Below are 25,483 nucleotides of genomic sequence, written 5' to 3' on the forward strand. Positions count from 1 at the left end.
AGTGTGGTATACTTTTAGGGCTTATTGCTCCACTATCTTGTAGAATTAATTCATTTGGGATTATGGTTCTTATGCATATCCATTTCAGTTTAATTCAATACTATATACGGAGTATACAGCCGAAAACAATGCACAACAGAGCACAATGGGACTCCATCTGCATCATTATAGTCAGTGGTGCGGGGACTCAGACATAAGCCCCAACGGGGCCACTAAGCGTAGTAGCAAACGCTATGTGAACCCAACCTTAAGGTAGATCCCACATGCGGCAGTAATCATGCTTTTATGTAGTGGCCGGAGTATTCAAATGAAGTGTATTTTTGCCATACAAATTTGCTGATATCACTGCAGTTTTGGCAACAAAGGTTAAAATTGATTGATAATGATTGTGTGACAAGTTAAACTGTGGAATTACCAAAATCTTACAGCCTTTTAAAAGTCATTTAAAAGGGGGCGCATGCATGCATGGACCTCAATGAAGGAGAACATGTCTGACAGAACTCCGCCACCTGGACCCCGAAGAGCAGTGATTTACAGAGCCTACCTGAAGCCAGACCACAGAGATACCGGTGGGGGAATACCGGGAGCCGAATATGCCCAAGAAAGGGACTCCTAGAAAGACAAGTTGCTCAATTTCAGATCTCTTTATGGCCCAGCACTCAGACGGAATTGCAGTAATGGCCGCAGCCGTCACTTCGGCATCTGCAAAACAGCCTGAGGATAGCATGGAGGCCCCAGACGAGCAGCAAACAGCTACGGACTCTGTAATTACAACTTCAGCTCTTCTTAAAAGTATGCAAAAGACATTCAGATCAGAATTAAAATCTGCTCTAGCAACTGTCACGATGCAGTTACAAGAGAATGCATAGCGTACTTCAGAATTAGAGAGTAAAATGACCGAAGTAGCTGAGGCATTAGAAGATGATCAGGAAAAGCTCAAACAGCATACTGAGCGCCTTAATTTCCTTGTACTGAAATATGAAGATACTGAGAACAGATCAAGGAGAGGGAATATATGCATAAAAGGGCTACCTGAAAGCTTCACCTCCCTAAAAGAGACAGCTATGGCCCTTTTCTCAGAACTATTACAGCAAGCAGACCCTGCAGCATTACATATAATGAGAATACAAAGAGCAATAGGATGACCCCGCTCTGATGATATTCCCAGGAACGTCATCCTAAAACTGCACCATGAGGATTCTAGGGATTTAATTCTTTCAGCTACAAGGGATAGGTAGGCTATACTGAACTTACCAAAATCTGTGCATCTCTATGCTGATTTGTCCCCAACTACTCTCTTTAGAAGAAGATCTCTACACCCTATTACAGCTGCATTACAAGCAGCTAACGTGAAGTACCGCTGGGGCTTTCCCTTTGCCTTGCTATTTTCTCATAACAATGCTTTCTTCACAATCAGTTATCTGGAAGATGAATTGCCAATACTAGAAAAAGCGGGCATCCCAGCGCCCCATCATACCTCACGGCCCACGAGGGAATGGAGAGAGGTTAATAGGAGACAAAGACATACATCCATCAAATACATCCTGCACTCTCCCTGCAACTTCCTTTGGTTTCCACAGTTAAGAAGTGCCATCTCCTATTTTTTTTCTCAATAACTGGTTATTGACTTCCTCTCACACACGGTTTTATACTCAGGTTTAGACACGCAGCATGACCTTTCCAAGTCCGTCAGAAAGACACACACACACATTTTATATAATACATATATATAATATCTCTGTTTGATGGCTTGTGACTATCTTGATCTTTATTACAAGAACAGAGGTTTTCAATGGGGTTCAGGTCTGGAGATTGGGCTGGCCATGATGTGGTGCTCCTTCATCCACACATTGATTGACCTAGCTGTGTGGCATGGGGCATTGTCCTGCTGGAAAAAAACAGTCCTCAGAGTTGGGGAACGCAAGTGTTTTTTCAAGAATAACCTTGTATGCGGCTTGATTCATACGTCCTTCGCAAAGATTAACCTGCCCAATTCCAGCCTTGCTGAAGCATCCCCAGATCATCACCGAAATTTCACAGTGGGTGCAAGACACTGAGGCTCGTATGCCTCTCCAGGTCTCCATCTAACCATTAGACGACCAGGTGTTGGGCAAAGCTGAAAATTACACTCATCAGAGAAGATTACCTTACTCCAGTCCTCTAGGGTCCAATCCTTATTGTCTTTGGCAAACTTCAGCCTGGCACTCCTTTGCTTCTCATTGATGAAAGGCTTTTTTATACCTTTACATGACTTGAGGCCTGCCTCTAGGAGCCTGTTACGAACTGTTCTTGCCGTGCACTTCACCCCAGCTGCCATTGCTTTTGTAGGTCACTTGATGTCATCCTGCGGTTGCTGAGTGACATTCGAATAAGATGACGGTCATCCCGGTCAGTGGAGAGTCGCTTTCGCCCTCTGCCGGTCTGCAGCTTTGTTGTCCCCAATGTCTGCTGCTTGACCTTGTTGTAATGGACTGCAGTCTTCAAAATTTTAAGGATGGAGGCAACATGACGCTCACTGTATCCCTCTGCTAGTAAAGCCAGAATTGAGCCCTTTTCTTCACTCAAGACTTTTCTTTTCAACTCCTTTGGCATGGTTAAAAGCTATTTTTTCATTCAAATTACTTTTGGGCTATTCCTAGCACTTGTTTTGCCATCCAGCTTGTCTTATTGCAAGAGGATTGTGAAGACCACAGCAGTGTTTTTTATACTTTCCCTCGTTACATAAAATTTGGTTCAGGTGATCACCTAATCAGAAGCACATCAAGTAGAATGAGGTGTACTTTGGTTGGAATTCAACTGACACTGGAATGGCTGTCAGACATGTAGAGATGGTGATTTTTAGAAAACTGTGCAGTGGTCTCTTAATTTTTGCCAGAGGTGTATGTATGTAATTTTATATATATATATATATATATATTATATATATATATATATATATATATATATATATATATATATTATTACACTGCTCAAAAAAATAAAGGGTGCACTCAGATAACACATCCTAGATCTGAATGAATGAAATATTCTCATTGAATAATTTGTTCTGTACAAAGTTGAATGTGCTGACAACAAAATCACACAAAAATCATCAATGGAAATCAAATTTATTAACCAATGGAGGCCTGGATTTGGAGTCACCCCCAAAATTAAAGTGGAAAAACACACTACAGGCTGATCCAACTTTGATGTAATGTCCTTAAAACAAGTCAAAATGAGGCCTCCACGGGCCTGTATGACCTCCCTACAACACCTGGGCATGCTCCTGATGAGGTTGCGGATTGTCTCCTGTGGGATCTCCTGGACTAAAGCATCCGCCAACTCCCGGACAGTGCGTGGTGCAACGTAACGTTGATGGATGGAGCGAGACATGATGTCCCAGATGTGCTCAATCGGATTCAGGTCTGGGGAATGGGCGGGCCAGTCCATAGCTTCAATGCCTTCATCTTGCAGGAACTGCTGACACACTCCAGCCACATGAGGTCTGGCATTGTCCTGCATTAGGAGGAACCCAGGGCCAAACGCACCAGCATATGGTCTCACAAGGGGTCTGAGGATCTCATCTCGGTACCTAATGGCAGTCAGGCTACCTCTGGCGAGCATATGGAGGGCTGTGTGGCCTTCCAAAGAAATGCCACCCCACACCATTACTGACCCACTGCCAAATCGGTCATGCTGAAGGATGTTGCAGGCAGCAGATCACTCTCCACGGCGTCTCCAGACTCTGTCACGTCTGTCACATGTGCTCAGTGTGAACCGGCTTTCATCTGTGAAGAGCACAGGGCGCCAGTGGCGACTTTGCCAATCCTGGAGTTCTGTGGCAAATGCCAAGCATTCTGCACGGTGTTGGGCTGTGAGCACAACCCCCATCTGTGGACGTTGGGCCCTCATACCACCCTCATGGAGTCAGTTTCTAACCCGGTGTGCAGACACATGCACATTTGTGCCCTACTGGAGGTCATTTTGCAGGGCTCTGGCAGTTCTCCTCCTGTTCCTCCTTGCACAAATTCAGAGGTAGCGGTCCTGTTGCTGGGTTGTTGCCCTCCTACGGCCCCACTCCACGTCTCCTGGTGTACTGGCCTGTCTCCTGGTAGCGCCTCCAGCCTCTGCACACTACGCTGACAGATGCAGCAAACCTTCTTGCCACAGCTCGCATTGATGTGCCATCCTGGATGAGCTGCACTATCTGAGCAACTTCTGTGGGTTGTAGAGTCCATCTCATGCTACCACAAATGTGAAAGCACAACCAACATTCAAAAGTGACCAAAACATCAGCCAGAAAGCATTGGTACCGAGATGTGGTCTGTGGTCCCCACCTGCAGAACCACTCCTTTATTGAGGGTGTCTTGATAATTGCCAATAATTTCCATCTATTGTCTATTCCATTTGCACAACAGCATGTGAAATTGATTGTCAATCAGTGTTGCTTCCTAAGTGGACAGTTTGATTTCACAGAAGTTTGATTCACTTGGAGTTATATTCTGTTGTTTAAGTGTTCCCTTTATTTTTTTGAGCAGTGTATATATACATACACACACATCTGTCCATATGATATCTTCCATGCGCCTCTGTTGATTTAATTTGCATAGAACTTTTGGCTATCAGTGGTTACAAGTGTTGAAAAATAGTATTTGGTGCATATATACAAAATTGATATCTTTAGACTGCTCTTGGCCAAGTGGACAACAGGTCGCCAAAATACTAGTGATGTCCTGGTGGCCCCTCTCTAATATAGAGCTCCACATCACTAATTGTTTTGGGTTCATGACCCATGTTTATGACAAAATGTTCTACCTTTTCTTTTTCTTCTATTCCTTTTTTATGGTTTTTTTTTTTCATATTTTCTTTGCTTGTTTTTTTACGGTAGCAGTCAGCCCATTACAGCAGAACAATTGGTATTCTGCTCAGATTATTAGTCCATGCATTGATCCAGGGGGAAGATTATATTCAGCTTATTCTTCCAAAAATACTAAGACATTATCTCAATGTTCGGGGGTTTTAACTCACCTACAAAACGTAAGAAAGCTTCCTAGATTATAAGAAAGATAATCCCGATATTATTTGTATACAAGAAACACATTTCTCAACAACTTCAAGTCCTAAATACTTTGACCGTCTATACTCCAGACTTTTTCTAGCATCCCACCCACAAAAAACTAGGGGGGGTAGCCACATTCATTAAAAACTCCTTACCTCTCCAAATAACAGACTCATATTAAGACCCCGAAGGCCGATTCCTTATTTTAAAGGGCTCACTCCAAGGCCTAGAGGTATGCTTGATCAATAGTTATCTACCCGCTAACCAACAACTGATTAATACTGAGCAAAGGGTCTGAATACTTATTACTGTTACGCACACGCCCGGACTGACTGGCGTGAGCATGATTAGTGATCCCACTGGCCCATGAACCGAGGAGTGCCTGGAGGGGCGTAACTAAGTATCGACTCAGTCAGACCAAGGTCACACGGCGGCTCAGTCAACTCCGTGAACCAGGGAGGAACTGAGCAGAGGGGACCAGGTGCTACTCCAGGTCAGCCACATGTGCGGTAGACAAGCAGAGCAGAGCAAAACCCGCAGGTGCGGTAGACAAGCAGAGCAGAGCAAAGCCCGCAGGTGCGGTAGACAAGCAGAGCAGAGCAAAGCCCGCAGGTGCGGTAGACAAGCAGAGCAGAGCAAAGCCCGCAGGTGCGGTAGACAAGCAGAGCAGAGCCCGCAGGTGCGGTAGACAAGCAGAGCAGAGCCCGCAGGTGCGGTAGACAAGCAGAGCAGAGCCCGCAGGTGCGGTAGACAAGCAGAGCAGAGCAAAGCCCGCAGGTGCGGTAGACAAGCAGAGCAGAGCAAAGCCCGCAGGTGCGGTAGACAAGCAGAGCAGAGCAAAGCCCGCAGGTGCGGTAGACAAGCAGAGCAGAGCAAAGCCCGCAGGTGCGGTAGACAAGCAGAGCAGAGCAAAGCCCGCAGGTGCGGTAGACAAGCAGAGCAGAGCAAAGCCCGCAGGTGCGGTAGACAAGCAGAGCAGAGCAAAGCCCGCAGGTGCGGTAGACAAGCAGAGCAGAGCAAAGCCGCAGGTGCGGTGAACAAGCAGAACCAGATACACACAAGGTACTTACAACGAAGTAGCGAGTGTACACAAAACTCACAAACAGAAGTTCAGAGACAACGAGTTGGAGTTAGGTGCAGGTTCAGACACTGCAGGAAAAGGGAAGGTTCGGACATAGAGAGAAACAGGTAACGGGCTAGGACACAGTTCAGACAGGAACTGAACCAGGAATAAGATACAGGAACGAGCCTGAGAACTCAGCCCCCAGGGTGTCGGAGACAGACTAGAAGTCACAGATACAGGTAACAGGCCTGGGTATACAGCCCCCAGGGGTGGAAACAGACAAGATACAGGACAGGACCTGGCAACTCAGTTGCATAGAACAAACTGAATGAAAGTGTTGCTCAGGCACCTCTTACTCGGTGGAGGGTGTTTAAGTATCCAGTGACTCACAGTAATAGGCTGGGGAGGCATTAGGAGTGCGCACACAACTATAAGAATCAGGCAGTAGCCGCGCCACCGCCCTAAGCAATCAGACAAAAGACACAGCAGGTACTGGAGCAAAGTGTGCAGCCTGGATTGATAGGTAAGATGGCGGTCTTGCATGGTGGGAGGTGGTAAGCCATGCCAGCACGCCGCCAGGGATGTTACAATTACCATGTAATATTTCAGTTTTTCTTTTTTAATAAATTTTCAAAAATTTCTACATTTGTTTTTTTTTTTCAGTCAAGATGGGGTGCAGAGTGTACTTTAATGAGAAAAAATGATCTTTTTAGAATTTACCAAATGGCTGCAATGAAACAGAGTGAAAAATTTAAAGGGGTCTGAATACTTTCCGTACCCACTGTATGTCAAAGGTCGAGAAGGGGTTAAAGGGATTTTCCATTGAACAAAGTTAATTTTAATCAATAGAGCTTTGATTATTATTATTGTTTCACTATTGGGTGTGTTAAAAAAAAAAAAAAAAAAAATGTTCCCATGTTGAAAACATCTTAGAAATGTGCCCCTGCTGGGTACTGTGTAATGGCTGTGTATTACTGTGCTGGAACATACCACATCTCCTGGGAATGGGGAGGAAACAAAAGAATGTACAGACATTACAGCATGGAATCGCAGCTGATTCTTTCTTTGAGGTAAAACATTGCTTAAAAACAGGAAGTGAAATGTTTTGCCTCACAAAAAGAATCAGCTGTGATCCCCTGCTGTGATGTCTATATATTTTTTTGCTTCCTCCCCTGCCCAGTAGATGTGGTATGTTCAGACCATGTTCATGCACGGGCAGATACAACTATTACAACAGGGCAGTGGAGTTGATAAGACAAACCTTCACCTCCTCAATTTCCCGGATTCCGACTCCCTCATGCATGGCTCATGTTTAAATGATAAATTTACTGTAGTAACATGGTAACATCAGGCTTTTCATCACCATTATGATACAATAATTAAGCTACTGTATTTAGATATAAAATATATTTATTGGAGTACAACTTTAGAGCACAAATAACTTTAATAAATTATAAATATGCAATACACTATGAAGTGGGGAAAAAAACAGTTTTCAACAAAAACGTACTGAATAACATTTGTGCAGTCTATGAATTTGTTCTCAGAAATAGTATCACCTCCATCAGATCCTCCTTCATAGAAGACCTCAAATCTGATCTAATTATTTTAAGGCTAGAAAACAACCTCTGTACACTAACTTGGGTTGGTGGCAAAGCAGTAACCACATGGGCAACATCTCTAACAATTTCAGGGTATAAAGGAATTGCCTCGCGCACAATCAGATTTGATGATCCTTCCCAGCATCTTTTACCTCTGATCTGTAGAGGAGGAGCTTCACTTCTGAGCGTGTACATAAAGTGCAGCACAGATTCAGCTCAACTAAGAGCCGAGATCCTTAGATCAGGAATAGGACATAACTTTCCCAAATTCTTATGAAAAAATATTCAGCACATAATGCTTTGAACTACAGTACCCAATTTATTTATTTTTTAGGAGTCGGACCATTTTATACTGACTCCACCAAAATGGACACAAACTCCTCCACAGCACTGCATTACACAGTACACAGCAGGGGCACATTTATAAGAATATCTCAGCACAGGAACTTTTTTTTTTTTTTTTTTTAACACATCCAATTGTGGAAGTTATTTTGTTCCAAGATCTATTAATTAAAATGTACTTTCTTCATGGGACAACCCTTTTAAAATTTCCAGAGGAGCATTGCATGGCTTATAAGTCTCCGAGCACCGGCTTGGCACGCTCTACAAAAGAGAAATGTTCCCCCATAGACCCAATGTAAGCCCAGAGAACAGGCTTTTTCTTCTTTTGCATTCTTTTTCCACTCTCCTTCTAATAATTTAACTATGGTATCCATCCATCTACCTGTTTTTTGCTTACCACTGTCATCAAATCAGTGCCTGTAGTGGTAATTTTTTTTACTGGTGCCACACTCACAGCAAAGACATGATGCCTTGTGACCATTGTGTGCAATGACGGACTACAGCAGTCACCTGCTAGCCAATCACTGGTAAACAATAACTTAGAGGCTTCCCATAGACTGAGTGCTGGATCACAAGGTAAAAAGGTGATTATTTTTTGCTACATAAAATTTAGAAAGGTCATTTAACCACTTTGAGTCTAAATGTGTATCTATAAGATTTTGTCTTCACAGAAAGTGACGGCATATTTCTAGGACTGCTAGTGGTGGAACCATCTTGTAAATCAAATCTATCATTTAGTGCCGTCACTGCCCACCACAATGGGTCTTGGTGACATCAGTACATGCAAAGTGCATCTTGAGGGAAACAATCATCAGTGTTAAGTAATAAATGTCACCACATCAGTGCAAAACGACAGATGTGTCACACACAGGGGGGAAAGCCAATATCAGAACTTGGTAAAAGCGGCATATGATAGGAAATAATATGCTGCATAATGCCAGGAAACAACAGCTCGACATCGTCCATTATGATGAGCAGTAAACAAAGCTGTTTTCATTGCATGCAGTGAGTATTTATTTTTTTAAACTATATTTTTTTGTTATTAAAAGTATAAAGTATAACAGACAAACATCACATAGCATGTCATGCGATTAGAATCGATGGAGTGAAAACATTTCTATAATTAAGAAGACCTACTTTGTGTTAAAGCTTAATACAAATACACAACAAAATCAATAGGGTCAGTGTAGAAATGAACCCAAAGAGCAGGCCGATCCCCATATCACCCTTAGGCCCTCCGGCTGTCATTGAGAGCTCTTTTCAGACCATCCGAAGCATTGATATGTTATATCTTATAAACATATAAACTATTTGACAAAGGACATAATACACACACAAAAGGGAAGGAAAGAGAAGGACAGGGTAAAGTGAACCAATCAGCTATTATGTTGTCCCCAATAATAGTCCCAAGGGGCCCAAATTGAATCAAGAAAAAATGGAACTTTATCATTTAGTATGGCTGTCATGTATTCCAACCTCCTAATATCAGAAACTCTATTCAACAGTTCCCCAAAATAAGGGAGGGATGCCTCTCTTCCAATGGAGAGCCACCAAGCATCTGGCCGCTGTCAGGAAATGAAGCAACAGTGTAGAAGAATTCTTACCCATTCCTAGGAGTAGCGTTGAGTAGGTTTATAAGTGGATCCAGGGGAATATTAGTAAATAACACCCTCTGGAGCAAATATTTGACCGATTCCCAAAACCTTATAATCATTTTACAAGACCAGAAAATATGAAACTGAGAGCCCCCCAGTAACCCACAGCGCCAGCAGACATCTGGTAGTCGGGGAGTTTGTACAAAAGTTCCAGTGTGGTACCAGAACATTATTATTTTGTACTGGTTCTCCTTGTACAATGTACATATGTAGGTTTTAGCCACCTTGTTCCAGATGGTCTGCCAACACTGAGGCGGAATAGAATATCCCTATTCAGCAGCTTCTTCCATCTAGCCATGTTCAAGTGCTTGGGAAAATAATTTTTATTAGGGGCATTAAGAATACTATAAATATTAGAAATCAGACCCTTAGTTGAAAGGCTTCTTCTACACATTATTTCAAATTCAGTTGGACTGGATACTTTTGCAGATCCATAAAGGGTTGTGGCTAGGTGTTTGATTTGTAGATATTAAAAAAAATTCTCGATTGGTTATTGGGAATTTGGATTAGAATCAGAGAAGGGGATGAATGGAAAACAGTGTTCAAGACCCCGAAAGGGCATTTCGAGAGTCTGGTTATGCCTTTCGGTTTGACCAACGCACCTGCCTCGGTGTTTCAGCATTTCATAAATGATATTTTTCATCATTTGGTGGGGAGGTTTGTGGTGGTCTATCTGTATATTTTGGTTTACTCACCTGATTTTCAGACACATCGGGGGCATGTTAAAACAGGTGTTCCAGATTTTAAGGGATAAACTATATGATAAACTAGAAAAATGTGTTTTAGCCGTTCAGGAGGTGCAGTTTTTGGGGTACTTGTTGTCATCTTTGGGTTTTCGGATGGATCCGGAGAAGATCTATGCAGTCCTTGATTGGGACCATCCTGAGAACCTGAAGGCTCTTCCATGTTTTCTGGGCTTTACTAATTTTTAACGAAAATTCATCCAAAATTATTCGGTAATCACGAAACCCCCTGCTAACATGACCAGGAAGGGATCCGATTTTTCCAAATGGTCGAAGGCCTTCCTCCAGGCTTTTTCTTTCTTAAAAAATTGTTTTGCCACGGCACCTATACTCAGTCAACCAGATGTTTCCCAGCCCTTTATTGTGGAATTTGATGCGTTGGATGTCGGGGTTGGGGCTGTGTTGTCTCAGGGTCAGTCACCTGGTAAATGGCGTCCATGCACTTTCTTTTCTAAAAAATTGTCTTCTGCTGAGAGAAATTATGATGTGGGTAATAGGGAAGTTTTGGCGATCAAATTGGAGTTCGGAGAATGGCAACATAGGTTGGAGGGGGCTGTCCATCCTATTACTGTTATTACTGACCATAAGAACCTGTCATATCTTCAATCAGCTAAACGTCTCAACCCTAGGCAAGCCAGATGGTCCCTGTTTTTTTACCAAGTTCAATTTTGTTGTCACTTTTTGTCCAGGGTTCAAAAATGTCAAGGCTGATGCTTTGTCCCGGAACTTCCCTGGTGGCGGTGACCATGAGAACCCTGCCCCGATATTACAGAAAGGGGTAGTCATTTCTGCATTGCTTCCTGAGCTGGAGGGTGAGGTGTTGGAGGTCCAGGGGGAAGCCCTTGCCTCCTGCCTTTCAGAAAGCTTATTTGTACCATCCAATCTGCGCCGCAAAGTAATTAAGGAACATCACAACTCTGTGCTTGCTGGTCATCCAGGTGGTAAAGCAACCGTGGACCTCCACTCTCGTCGTTTTTGGTGGCCAGGATTGCATACCCATCGGTCTGGTACTCTTCTTCCGCTACCTATCCCTAGCAGACCATGGACACACTTTTCCATAGATTTTATTACTGACCTACCGGTTTCTGCAGGCAAAACAGTGATTTTGGTGGTTGTAGATAGGTTCAGTAAAATGATTCACTTTGTCGCATTGCCTGCACTTCCAGATGCCAAGACACTTGCTCAGGTGTTCATAAATGAGATTGTGAAGCTTCACGCGGTTCCCTCTGATGTGGTGTTAGATTGGGGGACCCAGCTTGTCTCCAAATTCTCGAGGGCATTCTGTTCTCGACTGGGGGTGCAGCTGTCCTTTCCCTCTGCCTTTCACCCTCAGTCGAATGGACAGACCGAATGAGTCAATCAGAATTTGGAGACCTACCTCAAGTATACAGTGTTTTTCATTTTTAAATAAATGATTAAAATCGTGTGGAATTTTATTTCAAATAAAGGATTTTTTTCAGCCCGTGTGTTTATTTAAAAACCTTTACTATGGGGTTAGTAATGGGGGCGTCTTATAGACGCCTCTCCGCTAATAACCTAGGCTTCAAGTCAGCTGCCAATACACGACTGACATGAACCCCAACCCTATTACCAGACTTTCCACCGCACCAGGGCAAGTGGAAAGAGCGAGGCTAAGCGTCAGATTTGGCGCATCTTATGGATGCGCCTTTTCTGGGGCCACTGAGGACTGATATTATTAACCTCAGAGGGGGCCATTATCCATGATCCCCTTCCCTGGCTATTAATATCAGCTCACAGCTGTCTGTTTAGCCTTTGCTGGTTAGATTTTATTGGGAGAACCTTAGTCAATTTTTTTTTTTGGGTCTCCCTGTAATCCAGCCAGTAAATGCTAAGCAAACAGCTGTGGGCTGTTATTAATAGCCAGAAAACATTTTTGGCTAATGGCCCCTTCCCTGGCTAATAATATCAGCCCCCAGAGGTCAGCTTTCCCTCTGCTGGTTATGAAAATGACGCGAGAGCCCACGCCATTTTTTTTTTATTTATTTTTATTTATAAGAAATCGCATGCCCATTGTGCTTGCTTTTAACGCTGCGTAAACCCACCTGCAGCATGTCAATTTCTGTAGCGGAGACTGCAGATTTTGACAGATTGAAATGTCATTACATGCGGTGGTTCTGCATGTACTGACGAAAAACAAGTGCGGCATTAGAAAATATGCTGCATCCAAAGCACTGCTGGTTGCTCATCGTGGAGATCAGCTGAGAGCTGTTATTAATAGCCAGGGAACTTGTTGGTCTAATGGCCACTTAAAATAGCAACCCTCAGCTGCCCCAGAAATAACACTTTATATTTGAATGACATTAGGAGTAATGGGATTAGGTGTCGCTGACGTCTAGCCCTAGGTTTAGTAATGAGGGTGTCTGGTTGACACCTTCATTACTAAACCTGTAAGTAAAAATTTAAATAAACACACACACACACACACACACACACACACACCGAAAATAAAAACACTGTATTTGAAATACAACAGGCACATTCTTTAATCATTTCAATTAATCAATATATTCACCCCAGATCCGACAGTAATCCAAGGGTTAAAGCGATGTCCCACGTTACTTTTTTTCAAATATTTAGCTCCAAAAAAGCATTCATTGCTTTACAAAACCACATCAAAATCGCGGTAAAATGCACGTTTCTTCCACAGCATTTTTGCAGCCAAGAGATGCAGAAACCTTGCAGAAATTTCTGCAACCAAATACTTAACATGCACACGTAGCCTTCGTGTTTTTATTTTAACAGAGGGGAAGGAACATTCAAAGTGAGAAGGGGCTGTCCTAGTAGTGGACAACCCCTTTAAGAACAAAGTGCATTCACTGATACATCAGCAAATAAATGATAGAAACACTGAGCTGTTCTGTAGAGCCTTCTTTGTTCATAATCTGAATTTATAGTTGGACTTGCTCTCCCTCCTTTTCATATACATATTTTGGACTGTAGTAAAATTGTAATCTTTACCAGCTATGAGTTAGAGTAAATTTGCACGAAAAAAAAAAAACGTCATTTTTCAGCCTATTATACGTGTTGAAAACATGAATACCATGTCCCCTCCAAAATGGCTATGACCTGTCTCTAATTTTGCTAAAGGCAACAAACACATTTTTATGTAATTTTGGCCCCTACACTGATTTTTTTTTTCATATTGGTCAAAAATTTAACCCAAATGAATTGGCAAATGCTCTCTTTAGTCTTTAATGAATTTGGAATGTAAAACTTTATTTTGGAGAGAAGAGGTGAGAAAAGTTTATTTTGTTATTTTATCATATCTGCTGTTTTCTCTTTTCATATTTTTTTCTAAGACTAGATAATCTAGCTTCCACCAACCAAGAGATTATTGTGACAGAATATTCTTCCAGGAATGGAAAAAAAACAAAACAAAAAAAAACAAACAAACACACACAATACCTTAAGTAAATTTCTGCCCCCAGGTCATCACTAAGTTCTGAATCCTGAAGTTATGCAGCCCAGAATATATGCTAGTCTTAAAGGAGTCCAGAAGAATTAACAAAACTGTGTTCACTATTAATAAAATTCAGAAGTTCTTGTCCTGGAGATGAGGTAGTCTCTCATTGGAGCTGTCATGGGTCCCTGACTACCAAAGACGTTCAAAACTGTTATGTCAGATGCAAAGCTTCAGACTCCGGAGAAAGGAGTTCTCTGTCTTTACTTGCTCCTAGTAAATTTTAAACTTTACTTTGCCTCGCCCTGTTTTACCTTTTCACCTTACCTTATCTGATGTTCTTGTCAGTTTTAAGTCTCCGACTTTAACCATTTATTTGGTAGGGAGAATAGTCAAAAATTATCAATAAATATTCATGTAAAACATCTTCTAACCAAGCTTTGAAATAGAAATTTTAAAGGGATTGTTTGAAACATAAAATGCCCTTTGTAAATATCCATTTTTAAGTTCTGACCACTATTGTAATTTGCTTTATTTTAGAATTCCCTACTATTCTCCCTATCCTAATACCTGAATCTTTTCTTTTAAATTTTACTTACGATGACCTAGGTGACGTCCCAAATCAATCGTGGTGGAGATAGGAACAAGTGATGACAGCTTCTTTGATCACCACCACACTTAGTCTGTCCCCGCCACCCTGCGTTTTCAGCCCGACTGCCACACTTCTTTCGTCCACACCACCTCGTTCACTGAAACGAGACGTCATCTGGGGAAATTGATAACAGCAAGGTGAGTTACATCAGTACCGCCCCCTGATAAAATATTTCAGGGTGATAAAAGCTGTGGGGCAGCGCTGCTATCACTCACACTGCTGCTATTGCAGCCCCCTGATGACAACTTGTTTACATGAACATTGTGGTGAAGACAGAAGAAGTGTGGAAGTAGGGGCTGAAGATGATTGACTATGGGGACAGAAAAATTGTGGAGGCAGTGAACAAAGCTGCGGTCATTTTTTCCCTGCTTCCATCAGCACGACTGATTCAGGTTGATGAAAGAAGATGTGGTAAGTGACCACAGGGCCATTCTCCAGTGACGAGTAGTTGAGAATTTTAAAATAACGCACATTACAAAAGTAGTTATGGTATAAAAATAGTATTTTATATAGGGCATTATATCTATCGGACAACACCTTTAAAAGGAAGACCATGTAAACATAACTGTCACGGAGATATTAAGAAAATATTAACCATTTCTCCCAAACCCCTCTTCACCCCTCCCTTATCCACCTTTTGTCACAAGAGAAGAGCTGACAATATAAAGAGCTATCTCTCTGCAAATCATCACCTACAGCAGAAGTGACTTGTAAAGCTATAACCTAATTGAAATGCGAGGGTCTTTCTCCCTGGCAGGTACAGGGGATAACTAAACACAGGCTTGCGATAAATCGCCACCTAGCTGAGAAACTTCATCCCCAAGACGTCAAAGGGAAATTAATAGAGATCCCCAGAACGCCCTGCACAGATACGAAATATGGCATAGCTCAAGTTCCATAATTCTGATAATGGGACCCATATTTTTAGTGACAGGATCAGCTAAGGAACAATATGGATATTTTCCTGTCACTAAGCCCCTCTGGGGGGCTGTGGCGCAAGAGTAACAAAAGAACAGATCACAGCTTTGCCATGTGTAGTCTCTACGGAAAGGTAAAATCATAATAGAAAATAGAATTAGACTTACCGGTAATTCGGTTTCTAATAACCCACCACGACAGCACACAGGAGGATGTAACCCCACCCTAATAGGGACAGGAAATATGAAGCGGTTTAAATAGCCCCTCCCACATCCTCCCACCAGTGTTATTACAAAAAGGACCACAAGAGTATAGATGCTTCAAATTAAATTTTTATTTCTACTGATCCAACTGTCGTAGAAGCAATAAGCGAGGGGGGGGGGGGATTACCCGTGCTGTCGTGGTGGGTTATTAGAAACTGAATTACCGGTAAGTCTAATTTTATTTTCTCTAATAACCCCCCACAACAGCACACAGGAGGTATACCAAAGATATACTAGGGAGGGACAACAGCCTGAAGGACCTTCCTTCCGAAGGCTAAATCTCCAACAGACATTAGATCTAGTCTGTGATGAAAGGGTAGTTATTCGGCAACTCGTGAAATTAACTTAAAAATAGCCTTTCTGTTGAAAAAAAATTAAAAAACATGAGACCATAGTGCAAATAAAAGCGTACAGAGGCTTACGCGTTTCGGATACGTAGATCCTTACTCATAGCATAGATTAGATCTAGTCTGTAGTGTTTGGAGAAAGTATGAATCGAGGACCACGGAGCAGCTCTGCAAATCTGTTAGATGGATGCGCTGGCTTTTTCAGCCCAGGAGACAGATATCGCCCTTGTAGAATGGGCCTCGAGCTTGGCCGGAGGAGGCAGACCTAGGATCTGGTAAGCCTCCGTAATTGCCCTCTTAATCCAGTTGGCTATTGTGGATTTTGCTGCTTTCTTTTCGTTTGTAACCTCTTTCCTTCCTTCTTCGGTTTCCTGAAGATAGTGCAGTACTATTCTCCGAACATCCAGAGTGTGGCATTCCATTTCTTTGCCTTTTGGGTTGTCACAAAATGATGGAAGAATTATCTCCTGAGATCTGTGGAAACTGGAGACCACCTTAGGTAGAAATGAAGGGTCAAGTCGGAAAATTAGACGATTTTCCAGGATTCTCAGGTAGGGTTCGTTGACCGAAAGGGCCTGTAGTTCACACACTCTTCTGGCTGTAGTTATTGCAACCAGGAAAGCCGTTTTCCAGGTCAGCCTGTCCAGTCTTATGGCTGATAAGGGATCAAAGAGTGGAAAAGTTAACCCCTTCAGAACAATGTTAAGGTCCCAGGGGGGAATCAAGTCTGTTACTCTAGGGTGGATGCGGGTGGCTGCTGTCAAATCTCTTCACCCACTGATGTTCAGCTAACTTTGATCAAAGTATGAGCTTAACGCTGCTACCTGGTCCTTAAGAGTACTAGGTTTGAGACCTTTGTCCAGACCTTCTGATAGAAAATCTAGAATATGTGCCATCTGTGGGTGAGTGGGTTCACACCACTTTAAGAAGGTCTTCCAGATCTTATGGTAAATGGTGTTCGTTACAGGTTTTCTGCTCTTCTGGAGAGTTTTGATGACTTTCTCTGATAGGCCTTTTGTTTTTAATATCAGGAATTCAGAAGCCAGGGAGCTAGGTGTAGTCTCTCGGGATCCGGATGGTGAATTGGTCCCTGGAGAAGGGGATCTCTGATGGGAGGAAGGATTAGAGGGCTCTCCACACTGGTTAACCAGGGCTGTGGAGTCGGTAAGCCACAGTTGCGACTCCGACTCCTGGATTTTATCAGGTTCCGACTCAGACTCCTTCATAAATGGCCAATTCGTAACAATAAATTTACTGTTGTAAAATATTAACATTGTGCTTATTCAGTTTCTCACCATCATATAAGTAATCAGACCACTTAGAGCAAAAACTATATTTATTAGAATACAATTAGAATATAGCAAATAACTTTTATAAACTTTTCTAAACTCTTGTAAGTAAATATGCAATAAACACTGTTATGCAGTTCATAAGAAGAAATCTATAAATTTGTCCTCAGAAAAAGTATTGCCTGTGTCAGATCCTCCTTCATGGATGCCCTCAAATCTGATCTAATTATTTTGAGAGCAGAGAACAACCTCTCTACACTAACTTGGTTTGGTGGCAAAGCAGTAACCACTTGGGCAACATCTCTGACAATGTCAGGATACAGAGGAATCGCTTGTTGCACGGTTATTTTTGATGAACGGTCAAATTTCTCAATTTCTTTTAGTGCACATGAAAAATTCTGCTGAAATGTACTGGCTGTGTTCTTTGATGGGGATGACTCTTCTTCTATGCGGGAACGCTTTGCGCGGTCCTTGTGATCCAAATATTTTTTGAAATTAAATTCTTCATCAGTTGATGATGAGGGTGAAGATGTGGCAGGACGACCAAATTCTTCTTGTTCCTCCTGACTGTTCTGCAACCCTTTCATCCTTACTGCTATTTCAAACAGAGCTTCTTTTCCTTTAGTTAGCTGTTGATCATCTAGAAGAATCCGATGCATTGGGTCTACATAAACAGCTGCCAAAAGAATGTTATTTTGTAATAGTAGCTCCTCTCTCCGTTTCATTGATGTAGCAATGCCACTTGCAATTAACCCTCCTCTTTGGGACCGGCGAAACATCAGGTTCTTCCACTCCTTTAAGAAAATACCTGGAGTTAAGTCCTCTGCTTGTAATTTTTTAGTCACTGTAAATGGGTGCTCTAGCAATTTTTCCAGCTCAGTCACCTGATTCCACTGACTTTCATTTAGCGTCAGTTGAGGGTTAGCCATGTCTACAAGAAAGGTTTTCAGTTCAACCAAGCGCTGAATCATTAAGTACTGCCCCATCGTGTGGCTTGATCAATAATTACCCCTTTTCCAGCACGTCTCTTCAAAATTGAGTCAACTTTAGGGGTTCTGGCAACAGTAGCCAATTTTCTCACCTTGCTAATCAGTGCAGCAGCATGTCCTTCTTGCAGACTGTCTCTTATAGCCAGCTGTAACGTATGCACAACACAGCGCATGTGATGAATGAAAGAACGTATTGACACAATTTCAACAAGATCATCTAAACTATCATGTTGCTGTTCATCTGAAGCAACTTCAGTTTGCTCCTCAGTTACAATACTGTGTTCCTCTATTTCAAACATTTCTGTGTCTGTGGACCCAGAATGTTCTTCTAGCTGCTGGTCACCATCATTACTCTCATTCATTAGCTTAATAGTACTTATCATATTTGAAGCATTGTCAGTTACGACAGAAAGAACTTGCTCTTTTTGAAGTTCATAGTCTTGCAGAACCTTTTCCACCAAGACCTGGAGAAACTCACTGGTGTGATGAGCTTTGGTGTCTTTTACTGCCAATGTCTTGGTAACTATTTCATGTTTGTCACAAACAAATCGGACATTGATGGCAAAATAGTTCACTCTAACGTGTGCAGGCATCCATTTTAAGAAACAGAAAGCGTCCCTTGAGAGTTTTTTTTAAGTTCTTCCTTTTGTTTAAAAGCTTCTTCGATTACTAATTTTCTAATACTCTCTCTCTCCAGAGAAACACCAAGCTTGCGGGCCATTTCCCCATTCAGACACATAAAAGCTGGTCGTGAAAATAATGAAATAGGCACACTATCCTTTACAACAAGCTCTATGATCTGTTTTTTAAATGTATCTACTGTCATTGTCACAGTAACTTTGTCACTGACAAAATATCTTGCAACTGATGGCTACAAAGTTCTCTGCTCCTTTGTTTGGCTGGAAGAGCTGGGCACTGGTTTATTGGTTTGGATGCAGTCTTTCTCATCCACTGCTTTCAGTACTTCTGGATGAAAGCGCTGTAAATGTCTCTTTAGATTAGAAGCTCTGGTAGGAGCATTTTTATCTTTGCCTGAATATGCACTGATCTTGGCTTCACAGCATTTGTTTTCGTCTGGATCATTTGTCATACACTGACAGACATAATGTTTTCTATCTTGAGTGATGGTGAAATGTTCAAAATACAGCGGATTTAATGTGACGCTTCTTTGACATTCTCAGGTTTTTAATTCTGCATTTACAATCCAAATAACAATGGTTTTTCCTAAAAACAATTGTACAAAATTATTGCCAGGTCATACAACTGATATAGTGGTCAGTAATACTGTTATTCCTCATGTACTCACAGTTAACTGATGCAGAGTTTGTTGAAAGGATAATACTTCTTACAGTTTTCCTCTTCTGAGTAGCAGCTGTGAGATGCTTGGAAGACGCACACCTAGTAAACATCTAGTCTAGAGGAGGAGCTTTACTACTAAGAATTTGCAACACATTTTCACTTTCAGTTTCATACATTGTAAGTAGGGGGGTTGGGGCAGCTTGAGGTTAACCAAGTATAAGATTAGATAAGGGCAGTGGAGAACAGTGACACACAAGAAGTAAGAAATGTCTGTCTCCAGCAGAACTGCTTATAACTGTTGTTCATAGTTTGATAGAGCATATATATATTTGAGTAACATTTATAAAATTCATATGAAAGTTCAATTATGAAATATTAATACATTTTTTTTTAAAGCTGGAGTCGGAGTCGGTACATTTCTACCGACTCCGACTCCAACCAAAACTAACTCCGACTCCACGACTCCGACTCCACAGCCCTGTGGTTAACGTCCCGAACCAACTTCTTTTTGGCCAGAGAGGAGCCACTAGGATTACTCTGGTCCCTTCGGTCCTTATCTTTTGTAAGGTTTTTGAAAGGATAGGCAGTGGGGGAAAGGCATACGTTAGTTTGAATTCCCATTGGTGAGCGAATGCGTCCACGCCCATGCAAGGGCCGTTTGGATCCAAGGAGAAATTGAGGTACCTTCGCGTTCTGGTGTCCAGCGAAGAGATCTACCTCTGGATAGTCCCATCTCTTGACTAACATCTGGAAGATGTCTGGGTTTAGGCTCCACTCTCCTGGATGAATATTTGTTCTGCTTAAGAAATCGGCCTGGACGTTGACTGAACCTTTGATATGAAGAGCCGACAGGGATGGAAGATATTCTTTGGCCCAGGAAAATATTCTCGCAGAGACTGCTTTTAAGCTTTCGTGTCTTGTGCCCCCTTGATGACGAAGGTGGGCTACTGTGGTTATATTGTCTGAAAATATCTGTATGTGGGTTTTCTGGACCAGAGGCTCTGCTGCTCTGAGGACTTCTTCTATGGCTTTTAATTCTCTGAAATTTGATGAGTGCTGGCTCACCTCTTTGGTCCATATACCCTGAAATAGCTCTTGGGAGACCATGGCTCCCCATCCCTTCGCGCTGGCATCCACTCTTATGGTTACTAGCGGATTCTGGATCCATGGTACTCTTCTGTTCAGATTCTTCACGCTCAGCCACCAGAATAGAGAGGTCTTTACCCGTGGTGGTATAGGAATTCTCCTGTTCAGAGACTGTGGAGATCCATCCCAATTCGTAAGGATGTGGGTCTGTAATGTTCGGGTATGTGCCTGAGCCCATGCCACCACCTGGATACAGGATGTCATAGACCCGAGGACCGACATGGCATCTCTCAATGACACTGATCTCCTGCTTCTTAAGACATTGATTTTTGCTTTTAGCATGACCTGTTTTTGTTTGGGCAGAAATGACATCTGGCTGTGGGAATCCAATAGTACTCCTAGAAACGTTTTTGTCATGGAGGGAACCATATCCGATTTTTTGTGGTTCACTAACCAGCCCAGAGAAGCTAGGATCTGAGTGGTCAACTGTATATGTTCTTGGAGTAATGGTACCGAGGGCCTGATTAATTAACAGGTCGTCGAGGTATGGTACTATTGAAATATTCTGACCCCTGATATAAGCCATGACCTTTGTAAATATTCACAGGGCTGATGATATCCCGAATGGGAGAACATTGAACTGGTAGTGGACTATTTGTTCCCCCTGAGCCACTGCGAATCTTAAGAACTTCCTGTAAAGTGGATGAATGGGGATGTGGTAATATGCATCCTGGAGATCGATTGTTGCCATGACATGGTCCTGTCCTATCAGGGGGACCGTCGATCTGATGGATTCCATCTTGAATCGCTGGTAGTGGATATACGGATTCAGTGGCCTTAGATTGATTATAATTCAGTGCGAGTAATTTGGTTTTTTTATTAGGAAGAGTCTGGAATAATGTCCTCTGCCTGTCTCCCTTGTAGGAACCAGGGATATCACCCCTGAAGACAATAGGTCTGTTAGACCGGATATCAGGGTGGCTTGCCGACTTTGAGAAGAGAGCTGCATTAACTTTACTCTCTGTGGAGGATAGGAGGAGAAATTTATTTTTACTCCAAACTCGACTACCCTCAGGACCCATGGGTCTGAGCAGATTTCTTTCTACTGAGGGAGAAAATTTGAGATGCGGCCCCCGACTGTCCTGACGTCATGGTTTGTTCTGATGTTGATTTTGGGAGAGAAAAAGATTCTTGCCTCCTCTTCCTTTTGGGTAGCTCCATCATCCTGTTTTCCCTTTACCCCTATATTGAGGGGTCTGCTCCTGGGAGTGATGAAATAGGCCTTATCCTTACATTTCTAGGTTCCGGGAGGGCCTTCTTCTTGTCCGAGGCTCTCTCGAGAAGATCATCATCTAGGGCTGGCCCGAACATGTATTTCCCTTTAAAGGGGATGGAACACAATTTCATTTTGTATGCCACATCACCGCTCCATAGGGCCCATCTTACGGAGTTTGATAACCCAGATGCTCTTGCCGCCACTCTCCCCGATTCTGCAGAAGCATCTGCTAAAAATCAGGAAGCTTTCTGTAGAAGCGGTAGGGATGTTAAGATGTCTTCTCTGGGGGTGCCCAAGACTAGGTGTTCCTCCAGTTGATCTAGCTATGCCCACAAAGACTGCGTTGGTGTTTAATAGTGCTGCCGATGTCTCCCAGTACTTTCTGAGTAGTCCCTCCATTTTGCGTTCCAAGGGGTCTTTTAATTGAGAGGAATCTTCAAAGGGCAATGTGGTTTTCTTTGCCCCTCGTGCAATCTGGATATCCACTCTTGGAACTTCAGACTAGCATTCTGCAGTCTCATTGTCTACAGGAAATCTATCCTTTAACTCCGTAGGGGTATTCAACCTCTTTTCCGGAGATTCCCATTCCTCTAGGACTAAGTCTCTAATACTCTGGTGTATAGGGAACACAAATTTCTTCCTGGAATGCAGCCCCCCAAACATCTTATCCTGTACTGTCTGGGGAACCTTTTCTTCCTCGACCTCCATAGTTCTCCTTACTGCCATGAGGAGTTCCTCCATATATCTGATGGAAAGTAATATCTTTCTCGCTGGGAGTTATCAGGAGTTGGACTCAGTTCACCTTCCTCTGGAAGATCTTCCGAGATATATATCTCATCTTGAGAGTCTTCCTCCCCTCCCTCTGGCGGGCTGATCTTCCTTTTTTTTGGCTGCTGAGGGAGTAGATGTAGTATCCTGAGTAAGTGAGGGCGTGGGGACAGCGACTGAGACTAAGGAGGATTTGATCTCTTGACGTACAATCCCCTTTATCTCTTCCATTAAGGAAGGTTGTTGATGCCTGATAATTTTCTCCGTACAGTCCTTGCATAGGGGTTTTCTATGGGAGGATAGCTTTTTTGTACAAATGGGACATTTGCGTGACGGTTTAGCTTAGTCTCCAGATGCAGGTTCCTTGTCCCCCTACAAGAGAGGGGAGAAGGAAAAGGGAGCTATAATCACTATTACCTGCATCTGAGAGATGGACTACCAGTGCCATACTTACTGGGACCGGACCGGCGCTGGGAGAAGATGCTTCAACAGACATGGTTTTTTCCTACTTGCAGATGTCTTCCTGGCCAGGGCTCCTTTATGGGCGACTGGACCAGCGCCTCCCTCTGATTAGAGGGCTCCTCCCCTGGTGTCCAGGTGAAGACAGGTGATCACCGGCGGCTATCACCGCTCTTTTCCCCCCTTGCGTCTGCTGTGCTCCACCATGGAACGCATAACCGCCGGAAGTGACGTCATCATCCACCGCCCAGTGTTCGACGTTACTTCCAGCGCCGCGGAATGCGCGCCACATCCTTGAGATTGGCATCGCTTGCGAATCCAGCAGGGGGAGGAGGAGGAGATGGGCCGGAGAGCTCAAAGTGGTCTCCGGTCAAAAGATCCTGCAGACCTTGCCCGAGGGCGCGGATTGGAGGAGGGGGTCCCGAATCCGGAGGAGACAGGAGTAGGGCATGTGAGGAGGAGAGGTAAACTGCTCGATCCTCCACTGCTCGACTAGTAGTTTTCTCCGCAGTGCCTGTCGCCGACCCAGCACACCGGGGATGACCTCTTCATCCCTGATAGGGACAGGAAATAACACTGGTGGGAGGGGCTATTTAAACCTCTTCATATTTCCTGTCCCTATGAGGGTGGGGTTACATTCTCCTGTGTGCTGTCGTGGGGGGTTATTAGAGAAAATATGGTATCACTTTTGGGATCAACCAGTGATAAGATATCTGGTTTTTAGGATAACTTAATACAAGTGTGCAGGCTAGAGTCCAGCCCACGTTATGTCAGCACAGTGGGTGTGTGAGCAGGTCTCCCCTTAGGCATAAAAGAATCCCCGGAGGATGGAGGAGTACTCATGTTGGAAATACATATTTATATGTAGCATGGGTCCTGTTCGATAACAGCCAGAAGTGGAGTGCTTCCCTCCACCCATACTGGATCGTCTCAGCGATCTCTATAGTAAGTCTTCTTTAACCCTGTTTTATTTTGTGTAACTGTATATTCTGTACTGTAATTGTCCCCTTTGTAAAATCCTTGTATATTTTTCATAACACTGCCTCCCTTTTGGATTAAATATAAAATGTAATAGTTCTGTTTCTTTTGTCCTATAATCCCCCGAAGCCATATACACTACCAGAAAGCAGGCGTCCGGCCAGGCCTGTATTATAGCTCAAACTCGACCGGTGGTGGCAGCAAATAATCATAACTGGGCTATCGTGAAGTCAGCAGTAACCGTACGGGGGCGTATACACACATTCCATGTGTTGGAATCCGGAGGTGTGACGCCATACGCTTTCTGCTCGCTTGCCAATACCTACGCAGTGAGTAGACGGGATCGTGTGCTCTGAATCCCTGACAAAGTGACGGCATGGTGAGATATTGTGTGATCTCCCCGGTGTCGCCCTGACAATAACTTAATACGCTATCAAACTAAGACCGTGTGAGCCCAGCAGACGCAGTAGTAAGTAATGCAGCCCTTCTGTCTTCAAGATTGAGGCTTTCTATCCAGACATCTCACTCACAAATCTTTTAGTCATGCGAGTTTTGTAACAGTTAGGAAAGATCAGTTCCCCTTCAGTTTTAGAGAAGTGACACGCTTTTACAGAAAGGTTATAATTAGTTCATTTAAACTTTAATTTTCTAATGTTAGAATGAAACTATGAATGTTTTATGTTAATATCATATAATGTATATTTAATAACAAGTTGCCTTGCTCTGCAATGAAGTCTGAAAAAGTTTGAACATCATTAAGTTTTTCTACAAACACCCTTTGGCAGATAATGATACTTATAAAGGAACCATAACCATGTTAGTCTAGACAAGTCTAAAGATAGCCACGTGACATTTATTTGCAGATCTAGCAAAATCAGGTGAAAAATTTGCTAAGACTCTGTTATCTGTAGTGAACATACATGTAAGAAGAACACTAAAAACTTCTAAATAAGCTGCATTTACCAATGATCTACAGATAAATATATAATGTGTATGGTCAGTTTAAAGAGGTTTTCTGGGAATTTTATATTGGTGGCCTAATATAAGATAGGTCATCAATATATGATTGTTGGGGTTGCGACACCAGTCAACTGTACTTCGAATCAATAGCTGGCGGATGTGCAGTACCCGGAAGTGGTCACTATGCATTGACTGAGCTGTGCAGCTCTGCAACTCCGCACATCCAGCTGCCGCAGGTTCCGGGAACAACTGATTGGCGGGGCTTGCTGGGTGTAACATTCCCATGATCAGATATTGATGACCTATCCTAAGGACAGGCTATCAATATAAAAGTTC

General features: G+C 42.9%; 1 protein-coding gene across 4 annotated transcripts in view; it reads right to left on the minus strand.

The window, feature by feature from the left end:
• B3GNT4 (UDP-GlcNAc:betaGal beta-1,3-N-acetylglucosaminyltransferase 4) overlaps positions 1–25,483 on the minus strand; it is a 58,775-nt gene that overhangs the window by 22,049 nt on the left and 11,243 nt on the right. Inside the window, exon 1 of one of the 4 annotated variants that reach the window (XM_073676255.1) lies at positions 14,463–14,621. The exons of 2 other annotated variants lie outside the window; for them this stretch is intronic. The gene's annotated coding sequence lies outside the window, so the exon portion shown is untranslated. Of the gene's footprint in view, positions 1–13,868; positions 14,132–14,462; positions 14,622–25,483 lie in introns of those variants that run through there. One more of the 4 variants, XM_073676257.1, reaches the window with a different exon arrangement.

This window comes from Phyllobates terribilis, unplaced genomic scaffold (genome assembly GCF_046119375.1).
Source record: "Phyllobates terribilis strain yellow unplaced genomic scaffold, ASM4611937v1 Scaffold_1__5_contigs__length_1240528914, whole genome shotgun sequence".
NCBI classification, from domain to species: domain Eukaryota; kingdom Metazoa; phylum Chordata; class Amphibia; order Anura; family Dendrobatidae; genus Phyllobates; species Phyllobates terribilis.